General features: G+C 41.8%; 2 protein-coding genes and 1 pseudogene across 2 annotated transcripts in view; 2 read left to right on the top strand and 1 right to left on the bottom strand.

Moving 5' to 3' along the window:
• LOC130196675 (protein NLRC5-like) overlaps positions 1-21,772 on the top strand; it is a 1,158,129-nt gene that overhangs the window by 617,204 nt on the left and 519,153 nt on the right.
• The window catches only part of LOC130196679 (NACHT, LRR and PYD domains-containing protein 12-like), a 373,575-nt gene that overhangs the window by 248,459 nt on the left and 103,344 nt on the right, over positions 1-21,772 (bottom strand).
• Positions 2,322-21,772, top strand: part of LOC130196681 (protein NLRC3-like) — a 223,339-nt pseudogene continuing 203,888 nt past the window's right edge.

Here is a 21,772-nt window from a genome sequence, read left to right as displayed (position 1 = left end):
CCACAAACCAGTAACTCCTAATTTTCTTGAAAGCTCATCTAAAATTTTTAAAAACACCATAACCCTTTGCCCCTCTTATCATCATTGCCCCCATAAGTTAAGTCTACTTGAGCATGGTCGCTCCACGTGTTGAAAGTATACTGTATACCATGTACAAATTTGAAAAGGCCCGAAGCCACCAGTGCAAAGTCGATCCTTGACTGTTTTAACTTCCCTAGCACTACTTGACGCCTGGAGAAGCCCCTCACGTTAGGGTTGTAGACCCTCCAAACATCCAAAAAGTTTGACCCCACCATCAAACCTTTGAGTGCCTCGCGGCTTGTATCATTTTTGTATTTGTTGTTCCTGGACACATCCCTCTCTGATAAATTTACATTAAAATCGCCTATAATAATCGTTTTGTTGTTGACCCACCTAATTAATCCTTCAAAAAACATTTTCCGGTCTGTTTCCACATTGGGTGCATGCACATTAATTATTCTCAACACTCCCTCTTCATAAAATAAGTCAATGATCAAACATCTCCCCTCTGCGTCCCTGTGTATACATGTACTTATAGTCTTATTCTGTTTTATTAAAACCGCGACATCACATGATCCCTCGGCCCCCTCATTTGCAAACACCTCCCCTCTCCATCTCTCTCGCACATACTTTATTGATTTGTGGTCCCAATTTACTTCTTGTAGGCATACAATATCTTTGACACGGAGTTTCTTGTGAGTTGTAAAAGGGGAGCAGGCGGTTTACGAGTGTTTTACTGTCCATGGAAGGTTTAGTTTCACACTATAAATGGACCCACATTGAACCTTTGGAAGTTATTAAAGTAGTTAATGATAAACAGTGAACCATGAGGCCGAGCTGAGTGGATGAAGCCGATGAGACTCATGAAGCAGACACTCGCCCCCAGTCGATGCTCCTCCAGGGTCACTGAGAACTGACGAGGACCAGAAATTAAAATACTACAACATTCGAGTCACTTTTTATGAATGATGATCAGAAATAATTATACGTGGAGGAGGAGGAGGAGGAGGAGGTGGAGGAGGAGGAGGAGGAGGAGGAGGAGGAGGAGGTGGAGAGTAGAAGAACGATTTGATCCATTTAACTGCAGTAAAAGTAGAATTCAGTCATTTACTGTGAAGTATAAGGAATATTTCAATGTTATGTTCCATCAGAGCGTCTTTGATGTCTTTACTTGTTAAATTAAAGAGGAAACATACAAACTAATGGTGTTAAGGCCACGCCCCTTACTCAGCCAATCACCCGAGCCCTGGGTACTGAAACACGTCGAAGCTGTTCACTCCCTCTTCGTCTCAGCGCCGACATCCCTCCCTCCCTCCCTCCCTCCCCGTTCTTGTCTTCCCATTTCTGTCCTACAGGACTACAGGAACAACGGGGGACTCTGAGGATGATGTCAATCCCCGATAAGGTCCCCATGTAGGTCAGCAGGCTGTACTTGTCTTGGCCTGTGAAGGCCTGAGACGAGCTGCTCTTCTTCCATAGACTGTGGAGCTGACATCTGATTGGATAAAAGCTCCCGTTAAAATTAATTGGACTGGAAACAGCGCTGCCTGATGGAAGCACAGCAACAGAGGAAGACAATAGAGCAAATAAAAATCTTTTACATTTTTATTAAAAATAGCTCTAACTTTGTGATTATGTTTCGGCTTCAGAGAAGGCTTAGAAGGCCCGGACGGCCCGCCACTGACAGAAGTACAATAGATGTCATGTGACCAGAAGTACAATAGATCCCCAGATAATTGATCTCTGAGTAAAATAACTTGAGTTTACCATCAGGAAGTTTCATGTGATCCATGTTTGATGTCTTTAGGACATGTTCTTGATCCGTCCATCCTGGAGACGGATCCTCCTCTGTTGCTCTCCTGAAGGATTCTTCCCTTTTTTCATCAGTTTTTTTCAATTTTTCAAGGTCAAAGGTCAGGGATGTCGTATGTGTACAGGTTGTAAAGCCCTCTGAAGCAAAGTGGTGATTTGTGATTTTGGGCAGTATCAAACAAACTGAATTCAGTTCCTGATCCTTCTCAGTGAAATGTGCAGAGCTGCAGCTCATCAGAGGAACTGAGTCATGGTCTTCTTCTCCGGGAGAGAAGAGGATCAGAGGCTGGAGCTGGTGGACAGTCACAGATACAACAGCAGCTGTTTGTGAACGTGTGAGAGCAGAAGGGAATTCTGGGAGTGCTGAACGAGAACAAACACGTCCATAATCATTAACCTTTGACCTGGTGGACTGATTGTGACGTCACACAGGTTTTATTATGGACTTTGACTCTGAAGAGATGAGGGCGTGACGGCGTCCTCGGATCAAATGCACACACACACACACACACACACCAGGACTGAGGGGAAGACATGAGCAGCTTCTTCTCTCCAGAGGTTCCTCCACACAGAAGGTGAACGTGTCCGTAAACTGACCTGAGGTCAGTTCAGCAGGTGAGAATCTGACCAGAGGAATCTGGACATGTTGGATCATCAGGATCTTTCTCTCTTTAACTGGACGGTAGAAATGGTTCCTGATGCTGATTGGCTGATCATTTATTTTGCTTTCAGGTGTAATAATACTCTCTCATTTATATCTGAGCTAAAGGACAGTGATTTGATGAAGATGTGCACGTCTTATAATAAAATAAGTGCTAAAACCTTGAAGCAACTTGAGTTTGACTCATGAATGAAATGTGTCTGAACCGGTTTGACAGCTTCTGTTGCAGTGTGTGTGTCCTGTGACGTGAGTGTTGTGCAGCAGGTGTGTGTGTGAAGGTGTGGACTCTGCTATGCATCAGTGGGAGGACAGAGAGGAGGGAGTCCCTCCCTCTAAAACCTCTCTGTGTGGGGAACATGACAGCCAGACCAAAGCTCAGAGGTGAGGCCAGGACCGTTCTCCATGGCACGCCACTCCTCCGTCATGACTCACCCTCTAAGCTCTGAGTGTGTTGTGTTGAGCAGACCAGACTCACCTGGACCTGGACCTGGACCTGGACCTGGACCTGGACCCAGCTGTGTGTCCATGAAGAGTGACCGGTCTATGGACATGCCTATATTTTTCAAAGATGGAGTTCAGTCTGTTAGGTAAGCTTTTACAACCAAAATAAACTAAATCTGTCAGAATTTTACTGAACATGTGAATCAGCCCTGTGTTTCTGTCAGGATCCATCAGCAGAGAGATGACTCTCCTCGAGCTGGACCTGGACCTGGACCTGGACCCAGCTGTGTGTCCCTGAAGAGTGACCGGTCTATGGGATTCCCTGATGATTTCAAAGATGGAGTTCAGTCTGTTGAACTAAGGTGAGCTTTCATTAGGCGACTGTGTTTCTATCAGGATCCATCAGCAGAGATCAGACCCTCCTTTACCTTTGACTTCAGGATTCCTTAAGACAGAACATAATATACAACTTGTCCTTTTGTTTTCTCCAAAGAGTTCAGCAACAGAGATCCCAAGTGATCCCAGGAGACCTGGACCCCATATTTAAGGTGTGTGAGTCAGAGACTGTATAACATATAGAGATGGTCAAAGAGTTGGATCGTTGATGGAGATTAGACGAGCAGGTGGAGCAACAGAGGAGACGTCCACCTGTCAATCAAAGAGGCCACGCCCTCTATGTCTCACCTTCAGGCCTAATATCATTTAAACGGCTGAGTTATTTATCTGTAGGGATGAACTCACTTGTGGAGCTTTTGTGTGGCACTGACTCGCTAATCACCGCCAAGCTTGCAAGCACAAAAAGGAATCTCAGGAATTGTTTGATTGGAGAAGTTTCAATATTCATACCTGCAAACTCATGAGGGGTGAAAAAAGTGACCACAAATCTAAATAATATTAATAAACAGTTTAAGAACAAAAGGTCCTCCGCTCTGACTAAGCCCTATAATAATAGTAATAACAAATATACATTGTCATTATATATAATATGGTTAAAGGACTCAAGGACTTTTCCTTGAGTCTGTTCTGCCTCTACCTGGTTGTCACGATACTAACATTATAACTTCTATACGATACCTGCCATAAATATCATGATACTGATACCAGAATTCAATACGATACCATAAATACGAGACTGGTATATTTATCTATAATATTAATGAATAAAACATCTGTATGGTTCACTTTTTACCAACTTTCTCAACACTTAACAAATGGCAGTAATATTAGTATTAGCCCACAGCAAGATATGAATGAAACTACATGGAGCCATCATAGCATTGATTATACGCTAAGAGGCCTTCAGTCTGTATCTGACCAGATGATACAGAGTTCATCAGGATGAGCAGCTGTAGAGTTACATCACTTTACAGACTGTCTGCATTGGAGACAAAGAACTGAAACATTTCACTTCTGGCATCTTTTTATTTCATTTTTTTAAAGCCCAGGACTCAAAAGCTCCACTGCGCCTGTGCAGGCACGAGCAGTGTGCAGACAGCTTTAAAAAAGTATTAAAAAATATGCAAAATCATGTATCGTTGTTCGGATACCTTGTTAGTATCTAACCCGAACCACCCAAACGGTGAAGACATCTTAACATCTGATTGCTGCAACACTCAAGATGTTTTATTAGATCACCACATCACATTTATCTCAATCTCAACGCAGTTACAGTTGACCCCCTAAAAAAAATTACTCTTCGGATTTACACGATTCACGTGGATGACCTATTTTGATTTCAAAACGGCGAATTTCACCGAAAGGTGACAAGTTTGCAGGTATGAATACTACTTGGTTCTGGGTTATTTCAGTATTCCCGGCCCTAACTTGATGAAACATGGATTAAAGCTAAATTCCTACCTGAACCATATGTATTAAACCTCCTCTGACCTCTGATGTCAACATCTAGACACTCAAGACTTTATGGTCTTTAATTGAAGATGGAGAATTGTGCTTGTTTTTCATTGTCAGTTGGTATTATTGGATTAGATTTACAATAATATTTTCCAGAATGCATTTACAATCTACATTAACACGATGTTCACAGATTAGGTAAAACACTTTTCAGAAAATAATAATAAAACAATACTCATAAAATACAAACTTGTACAGTTTTGATGTAAAATGAAAGCTAGAAACTTAAATTAAGGAGATAGCTTTGAATCGGCCTCAATACACCATTTAAAATATTTAAAAACATTAAATATACTTGTAATGTTTGGTTTCAGCTGCTTGAGAAGAACATTGTCAGCTTTATGAAGAGCGAGCTGAAGAAGATGCAAAAGGCCCTAAATCCAGATTACCCAGAAGGCCCTGCTGGTCAGAAGGAAGATGAGGAGGTGTTGGACGGTGAGGATGAAGAGCAGATGAGGAGCAGCAGGGAAGCATTTCTGAAGATCACACTAAACTTCTTGAGGAGAATGGAGCAGGAGGAGCTGGCTGACTGTCTGCAGAGCAGTAAGAGGATTTTAAAGACTTTACAATGAAACAGAAGACCACCACTCAGTAAGTTCATCTGTGATTGTTGTCATTCCAGAAACTCGTGTGACTGCAGCCCAACATGAACTCAAGTCTAACCTGAAGAAGAAGTTCCAGTGTGTGTTTGAGGGGATCCTAAAGCAGGAAACCAAACCCTCCTGAACCAGATCTACACAGAGCTCTACATCACAGGGGGACTGCAGAGGTCAACGAGGAGCATGAGGTCAGACAGATTGAAACAGCATCCAGGAAACCACACAGACCAGAAACACCCATCAGACAAGAAGACCTCTTCAAAGCCTCGCCAGGAAGAGAGGAGCCAATCAGAACAGTGATGACGAAGGGAGTGGCTGTTGGGAAAACAGTCCTAACACAGAAGTTCACTCTGGACTGGGCTGAAGACAAAGCCAACCAGGACATCCACTTCCTGTTTCCATTCACGTTCAGAGAGCTGAATGTGCTGAAAGAGAAGAAGTTCAGCTTGGTGCAACTTATCCATCACTTCTTCACTGAAACCAAAGAAGCAGGAATCTGCAGGTTTGAAGAGTTCCAGGTTGTGTTCATCTTTGACGGTCTGGATGAGTGTCGACTTCCTCTGGACTTCCTCAACAATGAGGTCCTGACTGATGTCACAGAGTCCACCTCAGTGCATGTGCTGCTGACAAACCTCTTCACAGGGAAACTGCTTCCCTCTGCTCGCCTCTGGATAACCACAAGACCTGCAGCAGCCAATCAGATCCCTCCTGACTGTGTTGGCTTGGTGACAGAGGTCAGAGGGTTCACTGACCCGCAGAAGGAGGACTACTTCAGGAAGAGGTTCAGAGATGAGGAGCAGGCCAGCAGGATCATCTCCCACATCAAGACCTCCCGGAGCCTCCACATCATGTGCCACATCCCAGTCTTCTGCTGGATCACTGCTACAGTTCTGGAGGACGTGTTGAAGACCACAGAGGAGGAAAGCTGCCCAATACCATGACTGAGATGTACATCCACTTCCTGGTGGTTCAGTCCAAAGTGAAGATGGTCAAGTTTGATGGAGGAGCTGCAACGGATCCACACTGGAGTTCAGAGAGCAGGAAGATGACTGTGTCTCTGGGTAGACTGGTTTTTGTTCAGCTGCAGAAAGGGAACCTGATCTTCTATGAATGCGACCTGACCGAGTGTGGCATCGATATCAGAGCAGCCTCAGTGTACTCAGGAGTGTTCACACAGATCTTTAGAGAGGAGAGAGGACTGTACCAGGACCAGGTGTTCTGCTTCGTCCATCTGAGTGTTCAGGAGTTTCTGGCTGCTCTTCATGTCCATCTGACCTTCAGCAACTCTGGTGTCAACCTGATGGCAGACAAACAACCAGAAGCTAAAGGCCTTGGTTGGCATAAAGTATTGAGAGCAGAACCTAAACTCAAACATCTCTACCAGAGTGCTGTGGACAAGGCCTTACAGAGTCCAAATGGACACCTGGACTTGTTCCTCCGCTTCCTCCTGGGTCTTTCCCTGGAGACCAATCAGAGTCTTCTGCAAGGTCTGCTGACACAGACAGGAAGTAGCTCACAGACCAATCAGGAAACAGTCCAGTACATCAAGAAGAAGATCAGTGAGGATGTGTCTCCAGAGAAAAGCATCAATCTGTTCCACTGTCTGAATGAACTGAACGATGGTTCTCTGGTGGAGGAGATCCAACAGGCCCTGAGATCAGGACGTCTCTCCACAGATGAACTGTCTCCTGCTCAGTGGTCAGCTCTGGTCTTCATCTTACTGTCATCAGAAGAAGATCTGGAGGTGTTTGACCTGAAGAAATACTCTGCTTCAGAGGAGGCTCTTCTGAGGCTGATGCCGGTGGTCAAAGCCTCCAACAAAGCTCTGTATGGATACGTTAACATTACTAAATGGATTGATGTTTTACTTTGATTGAACATGTTGTTTGTATTAATCTCTGTTCCTCCCTTAGGCTGAAGGGCTGTAACCTCACAGAGAAGCTGTGGAGCTCTGTCCTCAGTCCTCAGCTCCCAGTGCTCCAGTCTGAAACACCTGGACCTGAGTAACAACCAGCTGCAGGACTCAGGAGTGAAGCTCCTCTCTGCTGGACTGGAGAGTCCACATTGTAGACTGGAGACTCTGAGGTGGGTTCACTGAATTATAAATGAACAGAGAGAAATGAGCTGAAACAAATGGTTTCATAACCCCCCTTTTAACCCCTTTTTTTAAAAAAATTTTTTTTTTTTAAAAACCCCCCTTTTTTTTTTTAAAAAAAGGGGAAAAGGGGGGGGAAAAAATTTTGCTTTAAAAAATTTTTTCCCCCCCGGGGGGGGGGGAAAAATTTAATTTTTTAACCAAAACCCCCCCCCGGGCCCGGGGAATTTTAAAAAAAAAAACCCGGGTTTTAAAAAAAAACCCCCCCCGGGGGCCATTAAAAAAAATTGGGGTTTTTAAAAGGAAAGGGGGTTTTGGGAAAAAAAATTTTTTTTTAATTTAAAAAAAACCCCCCAAAAACCCCCCTTTGGAAAAATGGGGCCCCGGGGGAAAGGGGGGCCCCCTTTTGGGGGCCCCGGGGAAAAAAAAGTTTTTAAAAGTAAACCCAAAAATTTTTTTTGGGGGGGAAAAAAAAAAAATTTTTTTAAAACCAAAAAAATTTTTTTTTTTTTTTTGGTTTTTAAAAATTTTTTTTTCCCCCCCCCCCTTTTTTTTCCCCAAAAAAAAGGGGGGGGGCATTTTAAACCCCCAAAAAAAAGGGGGGGCCCGGGGAGGGGGTTCCCTTTCCCCAAAAATTTGGGGAAACCCTTTAAAAGGGGGTTTTTTGGGGGAAAAAAAAAATTATTTTTTTGGGAAAAACGTAAGGGGGTTTTTTTTAAAAAAAAAGGGGGGAAAAATTTTTTTTCCCCCCCCCCCCCTTTTTTTAAAGGGCCTGGTTTTTTTTTTAAGGGGGGCCCCCCTTTTTTGGGGCCCATTAAACCCCCCGGGGCCCTTCCCCAAAGGGGGTAAGGGGGCCCCCCCAAATTTTAACCCCGGGGGGGGCAAAAAAAACCGGAAAAAAAATTGGAAATTTCCCCAAAAAAAGGGGGTTTAATTTAAAAATTTCCCGGGTTTTCCCCTTTTTAAAAAAAAATTTAAAAAAAGGGGGCCCCCAAATTTAAAAATTTCCCGGGGGAATTTGGGGAAAATTTTTTTAAAATTTTCTTTAAAAAGGGGGGGGTTTTTTTTTCCCCCAAAATTAAAAAATTGGGCCCCCTTTGGGGGGGGAATTCTTAAAAAGTTTTTAAAAATTGGGGCCCCTAATTTAAAGGGCCCCCCCCAAATTTTTGGGGGGGGAAAAAAATTTTTTAATTTTCCCCGGGGGCCCCCCCCCGGGGGTTTGGTTTTGGGTTTTTTTTTTTTAAAAAAAAAAACCCCCCCCAAAAAAAAAAATTTTTTTAAAATTTTTTTTCCTTTTTTTCCCCTTTAAAAAATTTAAAATTTTTCCCAAAAAAATTCCTTTTTCCCCCAAAAAAAAATAGGGGGAAAATTTTTTTAATTTTTAAAGGGTTAAATTTTTAAAAAAAAAATTTTTAAAAAGGGGGGGGGAAGTTTTTCCCTTTTTTGGGGGGAAAAAATTAAAAAAGGGAAAAATTTAAATTGGGAAAAAATTTTGGGGGGGGTTTTTTTTAAAATTAATTAAAAAACCCCCCCCGGGGCCCCTTTAAATTTTTTTTTTTTTTTTCCCGGGCCCCCCCTTTTTTTGGGGGGGAGGGAAAACCCCCCGGGGGGGGGTCAAAAAGGGGGGAAAAGGGCCCAAAAAGGGGGAACCAAAATTTTTTTTGGGGGAAAAAAGGGGGGGTTTTGGGGCCGGGGGAAAAAAAAAAGGGGGTTACCCCCCAAAGGGCCCTTTTTCCCCCAAGGGCCCCCCGTTTGGAATTTTTAAAAAAAAAAACCCCCCCCCTAAAAAAAGCCCAATTAAAGAACCCCCGGGGTTTTTTTTTGAAATTTTAGAATTTTTTAAAATTTTTTCAGCCCCAAAAAAAACCCAAAATTTTAAAAGGGGGGGTTTTTAAATTTTCCAAAAGGAAAAAAACCCCCCCCAAAAAAAAAACCCCCCCCGGGGGGGAAAAATTTTTCCCCCCTTTTTTTTTAAATTTTTTGGGGGCTTTAAAAAAAAAAAAAGGGGGGGGCGGGGGGTTTTTTTTTCCTTTTACCCAAAAAAATTTTTTTTTGGGGGGGGTTTTTTTTAAATTTTTCCCCCTTTGGGGGTTTAAAAAAAAAATTTTTTTTTTTTTTTTTAATTTGGGAACCAAAAAAAAAAAGGGGGAAAAACCAAATTTTTTTTTAGGTTAAAAAAAAAACCCCCCCCCCCCCTTTTTTAAGCCCCTTTCCCCGGTTTTTTTTGGGGGTTTTTAAATTTTTTAAAAATTAAATTTTTCGCCCAATCTTTTTCCCTTTTTTTGGGGGTTTTTTTTTTAAAAGGGGGCCCCAAAATTTTTTTTCCCCAAAAACCCCCCTTTTTTTTTAAAAATTTAAGGGGGGAAAAATTTTTTTTAAAAAACCCCCCCCCTTTTTGGAAAAAACTTTTAAAAAAAAAAAAGGGGGTTTTTTACCCTTTTTTTTTTTAAATTTTTAAAGGGGGGGAAAAAAAAAAAGGGGTGGTTTTTAATTTGGGGAAAAAAAAAAATTTTTTTTAAAAATTTTAAAAAAGGGGGTTTAAAAAATGGGGAAAAAAAAATTTTTAAAAAAGGGGAAAAAAAAATTTAAGGGGGGGGGAAAAAAAAAAACCTTTTGGGGCTCCCTTTGGGCCCAAAAATTTTTTAAAAGGAAACCCCCCCCGGGGGGGTTTTTTTTGGGGGGGGGGAAAAAAGGGGGGAAAAAAGGGGGGGGGGGTTTTTTTTTGGGGGGGGAAAATTTTGGGGCCCCGGGGGGGTTTTTTGGAATTTCCCCCTGAGGGGGGCCTTTAAAATTTGGGTAAAACCCCCAAAAAAAGGGGGGGGGAAAAAAAAAAATTTTTAAAAATTTTGGGCCCCCCTTTTGGGGGGTTTAAAAAAGGGGGGGGTTTTCCCCGGGGGGGGGGCCCCCGGGGGGGTTTTTTGGGGGGGGTTTTTTTAAAAACCCCCCCCCAAAAAACCCCGGGCCCCCCTTTCCCAAGGGGGGGAAAAAACAAAAAAAAATTTGGGAAAAAGGAAAGGGGGGTTCCCAAACCCCGCCCGGGCCCCAATTTGGAAATCCCCGGGCCCCCCCCAAAAATTAAAAAATTTTAACCTTCCCCCCCCTTTTTTTTTAAAAAACCCCCCCCTTTTTTGGGGGCCAAACCAACCCAATTTTAAAATTTTGGGGGGGGGACCCCGGGGGCCCCCCCCCACCCTCCAAAGGGGATTGGAAGGGGGGCCGGGCCCAATTTTTAAAAAAACCCCCCTAAAAAAAGAATTTTTTTAAAAAAGGGAAAAAAAAAAAAAAAAAAATTTTTTTTAAAATTTTTTCCCCCAAAAAAATTTTGGGAAAACCCCGGCCCCGGGGGGCCAATTCCCCGGGGAAAAATTTTTGGGGGAATTAAAAAACCATTTTTTAAAAAAATTTTTTTTTTAAACCAAATTTTTTTTTCCCCCCCAAAAAAGGGCCCCAAAAAAAAAGGGTTTTCCCGGTTTGGGGGAAAAAAAAAATTTTTTATTAAAAAAAGCCTTTTAAAAATTTTTTTTTTTTTAAAAAAGGGGTTTTTTTAAAAATTTTTTGGGGGAAAAAAATTTTAAAAAAAAAACCTTTTTTAAAAACCCCCTTTTTCCCCGGGGGCCCTTTTTTTTTTTTTTTGGGGGGGGGGTTTTGGGGGCCCCCTTCCCCTTTTTTTTTCCCCAAAAGGGGTTTAAAAAAAACCCCCCCCAAAAAAAAAATTCCCCAAAAAAAGGGGGGGGCCCCCGGGGGGAGGAATTTTTTGGGTTTTTTAAAAAAATTTTTTTTCCCTTTTTTCCCCCAAAAAATTTTGGGGTTTTTTCCCCCCTTTTTTTTCCCCCCTTTTTAAAAAAAATTTTTGGGTTTTAAAAAAAACCCCCCCAAAAAAAAATTTTTTTTTTCCCAAATTTTTTGGGCCCCCCCTTTTTTTTTGGGGGGTTTTTTTTTTCCCCCCCAAAAAAAAAATTTTGGGGTTTAAATTTTTGGGCCAAAAAAAGGGGGGAAGGCAAACCTTTTTTTTTTAAAAGGGGGGGGGGAAAAACCCCCGGGAAACCCCCTTTTTTTGGGCCCCATTTGGGAATTTTAAAAACCCCCCCCCCCCGGGGGGGAAAAATTTGGGGGAAATTTTTTCCCCCGGGGGAAAAAACCCTTTTAAAAAACCCCAATTTTTGGGGTTTTGGGCCCCTTTGGGAATTTTTGGGGTTTTCCCCCCCCCCCCCCCTTTAAAGGGGGCCCCCCCCCCCCTTTAAAAATTTTTTTTAAAAAAACCCCTTTAAAACCGCCCCCGGGGGGGGGGCCCCCCCTTTTTGGGGGGGGGGGGGGGGGTATTTTAAAAAAGGTGAACCCCAAGGGTTGCCGGGGCCCCCCCCTTTGGGTTTTGGGGAACCCCCCAAAAACCCCCCAAAAAAAAAAAAATTTTAAAAAATTTTTTTTCCGGGGGAAAAGGGGGGCCCCCCCCGGGGGGGGTTTTTAAAAAAAAGGGGCCGGGCCCCCTTTTTTTGGGGGGGGGGGGTTTTTTTTTTTAAAAAAAGGGGGGTTTTTTGGGGGGGTTTTTTTTCCAAAAATTTTAATTTTTTTTTTTCCCCCCCCCAACCCCCCAAGGGGGTTTTTAAAAAAAAAAAAAAGGGGGGGGGAAAAAACCGGGTTTTTTTTAAACCTGGATTCATTTTCCCCAAAAAAAAGGGGGGGTTTTTTCCCCCTTTTAAAAAAAAGGGCCCCCCCAAAAACCCCCGGGGGCCCCCCGGGGGGGGGGGGGGGGGGGGGCCCCCCCCCGGGGGGGGGGTTGTCTTGGGGGGGGGGGGGGGGGAAAAAAACCCCCCCCAAAAGGGTTTTTTGGGAAAAAAAATTTTTTAAAAAGGGTTCCCTTTTTTCCCCCCCCTTTTTTTTTTTTTTTCCCCCCCCCAAAAAAAAAATTTTTTTTTTTTTTTCCCCCGGGGGGGGGTTTCTGTTTTCCCCAATTTTGGGGGGAAAAAACCCCTTTTAAACCCCCACTGGGCCCCCAAAACCCCGGGGGGGGAAAATTTTTTTTTTTTTTTAAACCCCCAAAAATTTTTTTTGGGGTTTCCCCAACCCCCCAAAAAAAATTTTTTTTTTTTTTAAAAAACCCCCCTTTTTTCCCCCCCCAAGGGGCCCCCCCCCCCCCTTTTTTCCTTTTAAAACCCCCCAAAAACCCCCCCAGGGGGGGGCCCCCGGGCCCCCCCCCCGGGGTTTTTAAAAAATTCCCGGGGTTTGGGGGGGGGGGTTTTTTTTTTTTTTAAAAACCCCCTTTCCCCCTTTCCCCTGGGTTTCCCCCCTTTTTGGGGGGAAATTTTGGTTTCCGGCCGGGGAAATTTTTCCCCAAAAAAAAAGGGGCCCCCAAAAAAAATTTTTTTTTTTTTTAAGGGTTTTTTTTTTTCCCCAAAAAACCCCCCTTTTCCCCCCCCCCCAAAAGGTTTTTTTTTTTTTAAAAACCCCCCCCAACCCCTTTCCCCCCTTTTTAAAAGGGGGGGGTTTTTTGCCCCAAAAATTTTTTTTAAATTTAAACATTTCCCAAAAATTTGGCCGGGGGATTCCCCCCTTTTTTTTTTAAAAAAAGGGGGGGGGGTTTTTTGGGGAAAGGGTTTTTTTCCCCCCCCTTTTTTTTTTTTTTGGGGGGGGGCTCCCCCCCCCCCCTTTTTTTTGGGGGGGGGGGGATTTTCGGGGCCCCCTTTTTTTAAAAAAAAAAAATTTTTTCCCCCGGGCCCCCCAAATTTTCCTTTTTTGGGGGGGAAACCCCCAAAAAAAAAAGGGGGCAATTTTAATTTAAAAGGGGGCCCGGGAAAAAAAAGGGGGGGAAATTTTTCCCCCCCCCCGGGGGGGGTTTTTTTTTTAAAAAAAAAAAAAAGGGGGGGAAAAAGGGGGGTTTTTTCCCCAAACCCCCCAAAAAAATTTTAAAAAAGCCCGGGGAAAAAACCCCCAAAAAAAAAATTTTTTTTTTAAAAGGGCGGCTTCCCGGGGGGGAAAAAAACCCCCCCCCCGGGGGGGGGGTTTTTGAAGGGGGGAAAAAGGGTTGGGCCGGGGGGAACCCCAAAAATGGCCCAGGAAAAAAAATTTTTTTTTAAAAAAAAAAAGGAATGGAAAAAAAATTTCCCCCCCCAATTTAAAAAAGGCCCCCTTTTTTTTTTAAAAAACCCCCGGGGGGAAAAACCCCCGGGGTTGTTTCCCCCTTTTGGGGGGCCCCCCAAAGGGGTTTCCCCCCCCAAAAAAGGGGGTTAAAAAAGGGGCCCCTTTTTTCCCGGGGAACCCCAAAAAGGGGTTTTTCCCCCCAAAAGGGGGGCCCAAAAAAAACCCCTTTTTTCCCCCCCCGGGGGGGGGGTTTTTTTTTTTATGGGGGGGGGGGCCCCCCCGGGGGGGGTTGGGGGCCCCCCCTTTTAAAAAAAAAAGGGGTTTGGGGGGAAGGGAAAAAAAGGGGCCCTTCCCCCCTTTTTATTAAAAAAAAATGGGGGGGGGGCCCCCCTTTCCCCCCCAAAAAAACCCCCTTTTTGGGTTTTTAAAAAAAAAATTTTTTTAAAAACGGGAAAAATTTCCTTTTTTTGCCTTTTTAAAAAAGGAAATTTTTCCTTTTGTTAAAAACCCGGGGTTTTTTTTAAAAAAAAAAAATTAATAAAAAAAAATCCCAAAAATTAAAAAAAATTTTTTTTTTTCCCCCCCCCCGGTCGGGGTTTTTTTTTAAAAAAAAGGGGAAAATTTTGGGGGAATTTCCCCCTTTTATTTTTTTTTTTTTTAAAAATTTAAAAAAATTAAAAAAAAATTTGGGGCCCCCCCCGGGGGGAAAAAAAAATCCCCTTTTTTTTTTCCCCCAAAAAACCCCCCTTTTTTTAAAAAAAATTTTAAAAAATAAAAAAATTTCCCTTTTTTTAAAAGGGCCCCCCCTTTTTTTGGGGCCCGGAAACCCCCCAAAAGGGGGGGAAAAAAACCCCCAAACCCTTTGGGTTTAAAACCAATTTAAAAAAGGGGGGGGGGTTTTTTTAATTAAGGGTTCCTTGGGTTTTTAAAAAAAAATTTTGGGGGGTTTTTTTTTTAAATTAAAATTTAAATTGGGAAAACCCCCCCAAATTTTCCCCAAAAAAACCCCCCCCGGGGGGGTTTTTTTTTTTAAAAAAGGGGGAAGGGTTTTTAAAAACCCCCGGAAATTAAAGGGGGCCCGGGGGGGAAAAAAAAAAGCTCCCGGGGGGGGGGAAAAAAAAGGGGGGGGGAAAAATACCCCCAAAAGGGAAAAAAAAAGGGGTGGGAAAAATTTTTTGGAAAAATTTAAATTTTTGGGGGGGGTTTTTAAAACCCGGTTTTGGGCCCTTTTTTTTTGGGGGGGGCTTTTCCCCCCAATTTTCCCAGGGCCCCCCTTTTTAAAAAAAAATTTTTTTTTTTAGGTGTTTTCCCCTTTTAAAAATTTTTATTTAAAAATTTTTTAAGGGAAAATTTTAAAAATTTTTTTTTTAAAAAAAAAAAAACCCCCCCCAAAAAAAATTTAAAAAAAAAAAAAAAAAAAAATTTAAAAAATTTTTTTTCCCCAAAAAGGGTTTCTTTCTCGGGCCTGGGCCAAAAATGGGCCAATTTAAACCCCCCGGGGGTTTTAAAAATTTTAAAATTTTTAAAAACAGGTTTTTCTGGGGTTTTTTTTTTTCTTTTAAAAAACAAAAAAAAAAAGGAAAATTTTCCTGAAAAAAGGGTTTTTTTAAAAAAAAATTTTTTTGGGAAAACTTTACAAAAAAAGGGGGCCCTTTTCCCCAAACCTTCTTTTGGGAAAAAATTAAAAAAAGGTTAAAAAACCCCCAAAAAAAAAAATTTGGGTTTAAACCCCTTTTTATTTTTAAAAAAAATTTTTTTTTTTAAAAGTTTTTTTTTCCCCCCCTTTTTTTTAAAAATTTTTTTAAAAAAAAAAAAAAAAAATTTTTTAAAATTTTTTTTTTTTCCAAAATTTTTTTTTAAAAAAAAAAAAAAATTTTTAAAAAGGGGGTTTTTTTAATTTTTAAAATTTAAAAAAAACCTTTTTTGGGCCCCGGGGCCCCCAAAGGAAAATTTAATTTCCCCCCATGGGGGAAAAAAAAAAAAAAAAAAAAAGGGGGTTTCCCCCAACCCCCCCCAAAACAAAAAATAAATTTTTTTTTTTAAAAAGGGTAAAATGAAGGAAAAAAAACCCCGGAAAAAAAATTTTTTGGGGGGCCCCAAAACCCTTTTCAAAAAAATGTTTTAAAATTTTTTTTTTTAAAAAAAAAATTTTTTTTTAAAAAAATATTTTTTGGGTTAAAAAATTTTAAAAATTTTTTTTTTAAAATTTTTTTTCCCCAAAAAAATTTTTTTAAAAAAAATTTCAGTTGGGAAATCGGGGAAAAGGCCAAAATTAAATTTTTAATTTTATTTAAAAGGTGGCCCCCCTTCAATTTGAAAGGATTAAAAAAACCTCTTTTTTTTCCCCTTGAAACCCCCCCGGGGGATGGGGCCATTTTAAAAGGCCCCTCCTTTTGAATTTGGGGGCCAGCCGGGGAAAAGGCAAAAAAAAGGCCCCAAAATTTTGGGGGGCGGGAAAAACCCCAAGGGGGGGGCCCAAAAAAGGGCCCAAAGGGGGCCCTTTTTTAAATGGAATTAAGACCGGGTTAGTTATTGAAAACCTTAAAATTTTGCTTTTTTTTTCCGCTTTTTAAAGGGAAAAACCCTTTTGGGGCCCTACCCTTTCCCAAACTTTGGCTTTTTAAAAAAAAGGGGGTTTGGTTTGCGGGTTTTGCTTTAAGGGAACTTTTTTTTAAATAAGGGCCCCGTGTTCCGGGGAAAAAAAATTTTGGAACTCCTTTTTTAAAAAAAAAACCCAAATTGGTTAAAAAATTTTGGGGGTCCCCCTCTTTGGGGGAAAAAAAACCCAAACGGGGAAAAAAATTTAAACGGTTTTTGTGGGGTGCGATTTTTTTTTACCCCCGGGGTTACCCTTTTCGAGTTGAAAAAGGGGGATAAAATTTTCCCAAAAAAAGACCAAATTTCTAAACCCAAAAAGGGGGTTTTGTTTAAAAAAACAGTTGGGAAAATTTTTCCGGGCGAATCCGGAGGGGAAAGGTTGGGCCCCCTTTTTTTGCCTTTTTTTGGGGAAAAAAAGGCCCCTTTTAAAAAAATTTTGGGGGCAAAACCCGGGTTACTTGTTTTGGTAAAAAATGGGGTTCCCGGGTTTTAAAAAAAAGGGGATTTGTTTAACGTTTACCCGTTTAAAATAAAGGCTTAAACCTTTTAAACTAGGATAGCCCTTTAGGGTTTTTCCCACCCTTTTTTGGTTACCCTTTGGGTTTTTCCCAAAAATTAGGGGGCATTTTTTTTTAAAAAAAAAAAAGGGGGAACCCATTTTTAAAAAAAATAAAGGGTTTTTGGGCAAAATGGGGCATTTTTAAAATTTTCCCACGTGGTTTTTCCCAAAAACTTTTTTTTTTTAAAAAAGGGGGTTTTTGGGGGGGCCGGGTTTTTTAAATTTTAAAAAGCGCTTAAAAGGGGCCCCCCCCCGCTCGGGTTTTAAATTTCCCCGGGAAGGCCCCCACCCCCGGGGAAATTTAAAACCCCCCCGGGCCCAAAAAGGGGGGGGGTTTGTTGAGCCAAAGCGCTTTTCCCCCCGGGGGCCCCTTAAACCTCGGGGGGAAGGGTTTTTAAAGGGCCCCGGAATTTTTCCCCCCGGAAAATTTTCAAGGGAAAAGGGGAACCCCCCTTTTTCCCCAAAAAAGGGGGGTTCATTTACCCGGATTCGTCAATCCTCCTGGTTTTACTAGGTCGTACATAAAGAAATTTAATGCTAAAAACTTAATTGAAATTTTTAGGGCTGAGCATAAATTTTTTTTTAAAAAGGGAAAAATTTTCTGCGAAAATTAAAATTTTTAAAAATTTAAATTAGTTTATTTCGTTTTTCCTTTAAAATTTTAATTCCTGTTCTACAAAAAACCTGGTTAATCTATAAAAGGGGTTTAAGCCGTTAAAATGGAAGCCCGGGGAAAAAGGATAATTTAAAAACCCCGGGCTCCAAGGACCCGCCGGCTGCGTTTTAAAACCCTCGAGGCGACTGGCCAGGGAGCCTCCAAATGGCCAAGGTAGCAGAAAGGGCTTTCCGGCCGGTCGCTCCCTCGGAATTTGGGCATCATGATTGAACATTCCCCTTTTAAATTAAAAAAATTTATTTAAATGAATAAATTTTACAAGGGTTTTAAGAACGGACCCAACTAAATTTGTAAACAGCAATGTAAATCCCTCGTCCAAAGTTTTTTAACCATGAATGGGTGCTCCAGCGTGTCCCTGGAAATCAGGGATTCAAAAAACAACTGGTAAACCGACTTTTTCCCTGTCCTTACGGGCTTAAAAATAAGGGGAGTAACCAAGAGGGCTTTAATTCTATTGATTATTTTCTTAATACTCTTTTGAATTTTTCTCACGGGTTCGAAGGGGTTCCCTGGGTCTTCCTCCCGGATAGGTTCATTTCTTTTAATTAAATTGGCGGGAGCTAAGACCTGGATTCCAGGTTAAATTAAAAAGTAGGGCAAATGGGCATTTATTAACTTAATTAAATTACTTTGCGGAAAGGGAACAATAACGTTTGGACCCAATTTCCCAGAACAATTAAATCTTGTCCTGAGAAATCCCGGGAAACTTAACGAACAGGCCAGGAATGGTAAGCATTTGGATAAGGGCAGTAACTTTTAGCCCTGCGTAGTTTTTTATCCAGTAAGTCATTTTCGGGAAACCTCTCATCCATGGGCTTGAAAAGTTAAATTTATTGATGTTTCAGTTTTGCCCTTTTCGTAAGAAAGCCGTAATTCCCCGTATTTTAGGCTTACCAATTCCCAATCAAGGTTGTTTTTGGGGTCTTTAGAAAATTTCCCGTCGCTCGGGTTACCCCTCCGGAATTGTAAATTTACCCAACCCATTCCAAGGTGACTCTGATGAGGGAGGGGGTTTTCCAAAAAAAATTTTTCCCCCAAAAACCCTTTTACCCATTAATAAAAATGTTGTGAAACTTGTTTGCCGTAACCTCTTTAATCTGAATCCCCGGGCCTTCTACACGCCTGCTACCCACTGCAGGAAACCTTGGAAGTGGAGTTTTAAAACATGAACTCACTCGGATTGGTGATTTAACAGATTACCGAATGTTTTTCGAATTTTTACTGGCGGATTTTAGGTACACAAATGTCTGTTTGACAGAAGTTCAGTAGGCCAACGACTGAAAGCCCTGGATTAGCATGTTGTTAACATACGATGATTCATTGTACTTTCCTGGTGAAAATAAACTCTGTGTGGTTGTTGATTCTGGGTTTTAAAATGGTCCTGGTGGGTTAGGACAGTGCTGTTCCCCTTGGGATTAGCTCTTGATACCCTCAAAAAGTACCAGTCTAGAAACTATCGAGAGACCGTGCGGGGTCAGGAGTGCCGAATTTGAGTGCGGTTTTCCTGAGCAAGTCCTTTTTTTTTTTTTTTTTTTTTTTTTTTTTTTTTTTTTTTTTTTTTTTTTTTTTTTTTTTTTTTTTTTTTTTTTTTTTTTTTTTTTTTTTTTTTTTTTTTTTTTTTTTTTTTTTTTTTTTTTTTTTTTTTTTTTTTTTTTTTTTTTTTTTTTTTTCTTTTTTTTTTTTTTTTTTTTTTTTTTTTTTTTTTTCTTTGTTTTTTTTTTTTTTTTTTTTTTTTTTTTTTTTTTGTGAGGGGCGGCCGGGGCCCTCCAGATTAAAGGGGAAAAAGAATGGGCGTCCCCGGGGGAACCCCATTTTTGGGAAAAATTCAATTTTTTGGGGGTTAACCCCCTTTGGAAATTTTTTTAAAATTGCTTTTGGGGCCCAAAACTGGGGGCCCCCCAAAATTTTTTTTAGGGGAAATTCCCCGGGGTTTGGGGTTTTTTTTTCAGGGAAAACCCTTTTTTTTAAAAGCCCAATTTCCTAAAGTTTAAAGGGAAATTTTTCAAAACCCCTTTTGGGGCAAAAACCCCCCGGGGGGGGCAAACCCCCGGGTTTTTAAACTTTTGGGTAAATCCCCCCCCGGGCTAGGGTAATCAAATTTTCGGGAATAATTGGGGGGCCCCCTTTTAAAATTTTTTATTTTTGGCTTATAAATTGGGAAAAAGGGGTTTTTTGGGGGGGGTGAAAAGGGTTTTTAGGAAAAGGGGGGTTTTAAAAAGGGGGCTTTTCCCCCTGAATAAGGTTGGGGGTTGGATATTTTTTGGGGGTAGGAAAAAAGAAATTTCCCTTGGGGTTTTGCCCCATTTTCTTCCCCTTGAAAATTTTTTTTCAAATTCCCAAAAATTTAAAAACCCATTTTTGTAGGGGGGGTTTTGTGAAACCCTTCTGCCCCCCCTTTTTTAAAATTAAAACCCCACCCTTTTGTTAAGGGGGCTTCCAGCTCCCCCCCTTTTTGGGAAAAATTTTTTTGGGGAAAATCAAAAGGTAAAGGCCCCGGGGGCCATTTGAAAAAAACCCCCCGGGGGATTGGGGGAAAAAGGGTTTTCGCAATTTTTAACGCCCCCCAAAAAAATTCCCCCAACAAAGGCCCAGGCCCTTTTGGGGCACCCCGGGTTTTCTTACTTTAAAAACCGAAAACCCCCCCGGGGGGGGGGAAAAATTTTCCCTCCCCCGGGGGATTGAAAAAAACCCCCCTTTTTTTTGCCCTTTCCCTTTTCCAAAAAACCCGGGGTTTAATTGGGGGCCCCAAAATTTTCCCCCAAACGGTTTTTAAACTTAGCCCCTTTAAAATGGGGGTTATTTTAAAGATAATTTCCTTTAACCCCTTTTTAAAAAAGGGGTTTTTCACGGGGTTTTTTTTGGGTTTAAACGAAAACCCTTTTGCCAGGAAACCTTTTTGGGGGGGGGGGAAAAAGTTTTTCCCCCCCCCGGTCCTTTAATTTAAAAAAGGAAAAATTTTTTTTTAAAAAAAGGGGTTGAAAGGGCCTCCCCCTTTTAAAACCAAGGTTTTTCCCCCTGAACCCTGTTCAAAAAACATTCCCATTTTTTGGTTTTAAAAAATTTTTTAAAACAGGCCCGTTTTTCCCCCCTTGTTAATGGGGTTCCCCCGGGCCCAAATGGAATTTTCCCGCCCTTTTTGAAAAACCCGGCGGGGGGCCCAAACCCAAAAAAAGGGGGGGTTTTTTAAACGGGGGGAAGCGCCCCATGTTTAAACGGGAATTTGGGGTGTCGGGGCCCCCGGGGAAAAAGGGGAAAAAGGGGGTCCCAAAAACCCAAAAGGTTTTCCAATCCCCGGGGCAAACCAAAAAGCCCCCCCGGTTAAAAATCACCTTAGCCGGAACCCGGTAAGGGGACCCCCTCCGGCTTGGGGCCCCCTTTTTAAAACCGGCGGGGGCCCCTTGGGGTTTTTCGGAAAAACCCTGGGAAAATTTTAGTTTTTTTCCCGGGGGCCCCCCTTTTAAACAATTTAAAGATTTAAAAAAACCCCGGGGGCCCAGCCCAAAAGGGGTTGGGGGTTCCCAGAAAAGCCCCAATTTCGGGCCCCCTTTAGCCAAATGTGGGTTTTTTTTCCCCTCCGGGGTTTTAAACGGGGGGGCCCCTTTTAAAGGGGGGGTCAGTTAAAAACCAAGCCCGGGAAACCCCCTTTGGGGTTTTAACCGGGCTGGGGCCCCAAAAGGAGGCCCTTTTTCCCCCCCGGGTTTTTTTTTTAAAAAAAATTTTTTAAAGACCCCCCTTGGGGCCAGGCCGCTTTTTCAAAAGGGCCCAACTTTTTTTTCCCGCCCCAAATTTTACCCCCTTTTAAAACCTTTTTTTTCCCCCCCTTTTGGTTTAAAGCTAACCCCGTAAATGTGGTTTGGGGAAACAGTTTAGTTCCCTTTTGTTTTGGGGGTTTTTGGTGGGGGCAGGGCCCGGGGGTACAAAAAAAAAATTTTAAAAAAAATTTTTTTTAATTGGGGAAGCTTAAGGTTTAATTTTAAATTTACCCAAAATTTTTTTGAGGTTTAAAAAACCCCAAAACTTTTGGTTTAAATTTAAGTTTTTCCTCCCCCCCAAAAATGCTAAGGGGAAACCAGGAAAAAATTAAAAAAAGGGGGTTTTTTTGGGTCAAAGGTTTTGGGGGGCCGGGGGGGGGGGCCCCCCCTTTGGAAAAAAAGCTTAAACCCAACCGTTGGCCCTTAAAAAAAATTTTTCCCAAAAGGCTTGGATCCCTTTCCCGGGGGTGGGCCCCAAAAAGTAAAGGGAGGGGCTGGGAAGGGTTGGGGAAAAATTTTGGAGGTTGGGAAAAACCCCATCCGGTCGTTTTTTAAATTTCCCGGGGGAGGGG

This window comes from Pseudoliparis swirei, chromosome 7, assembly GCF_029220125.1.
Source record: "Pseudoliparis swirei isolate HS2019 ecotype Mariana Trench chromosome 7, NWPU_hadal_v1, whole genome shotgun sequence".
Lineage (NCBI taxonomy): Eukaryota > Metazoa > Chordata > Actinopteri > Perciformes > Liparidae > Pseudoliparis > Pseudoliparis swirei.
Note: the sequence above shows the minus strand (reverse complement) of the source record. Positions and strands in the feature narration are given on the sequence as shown.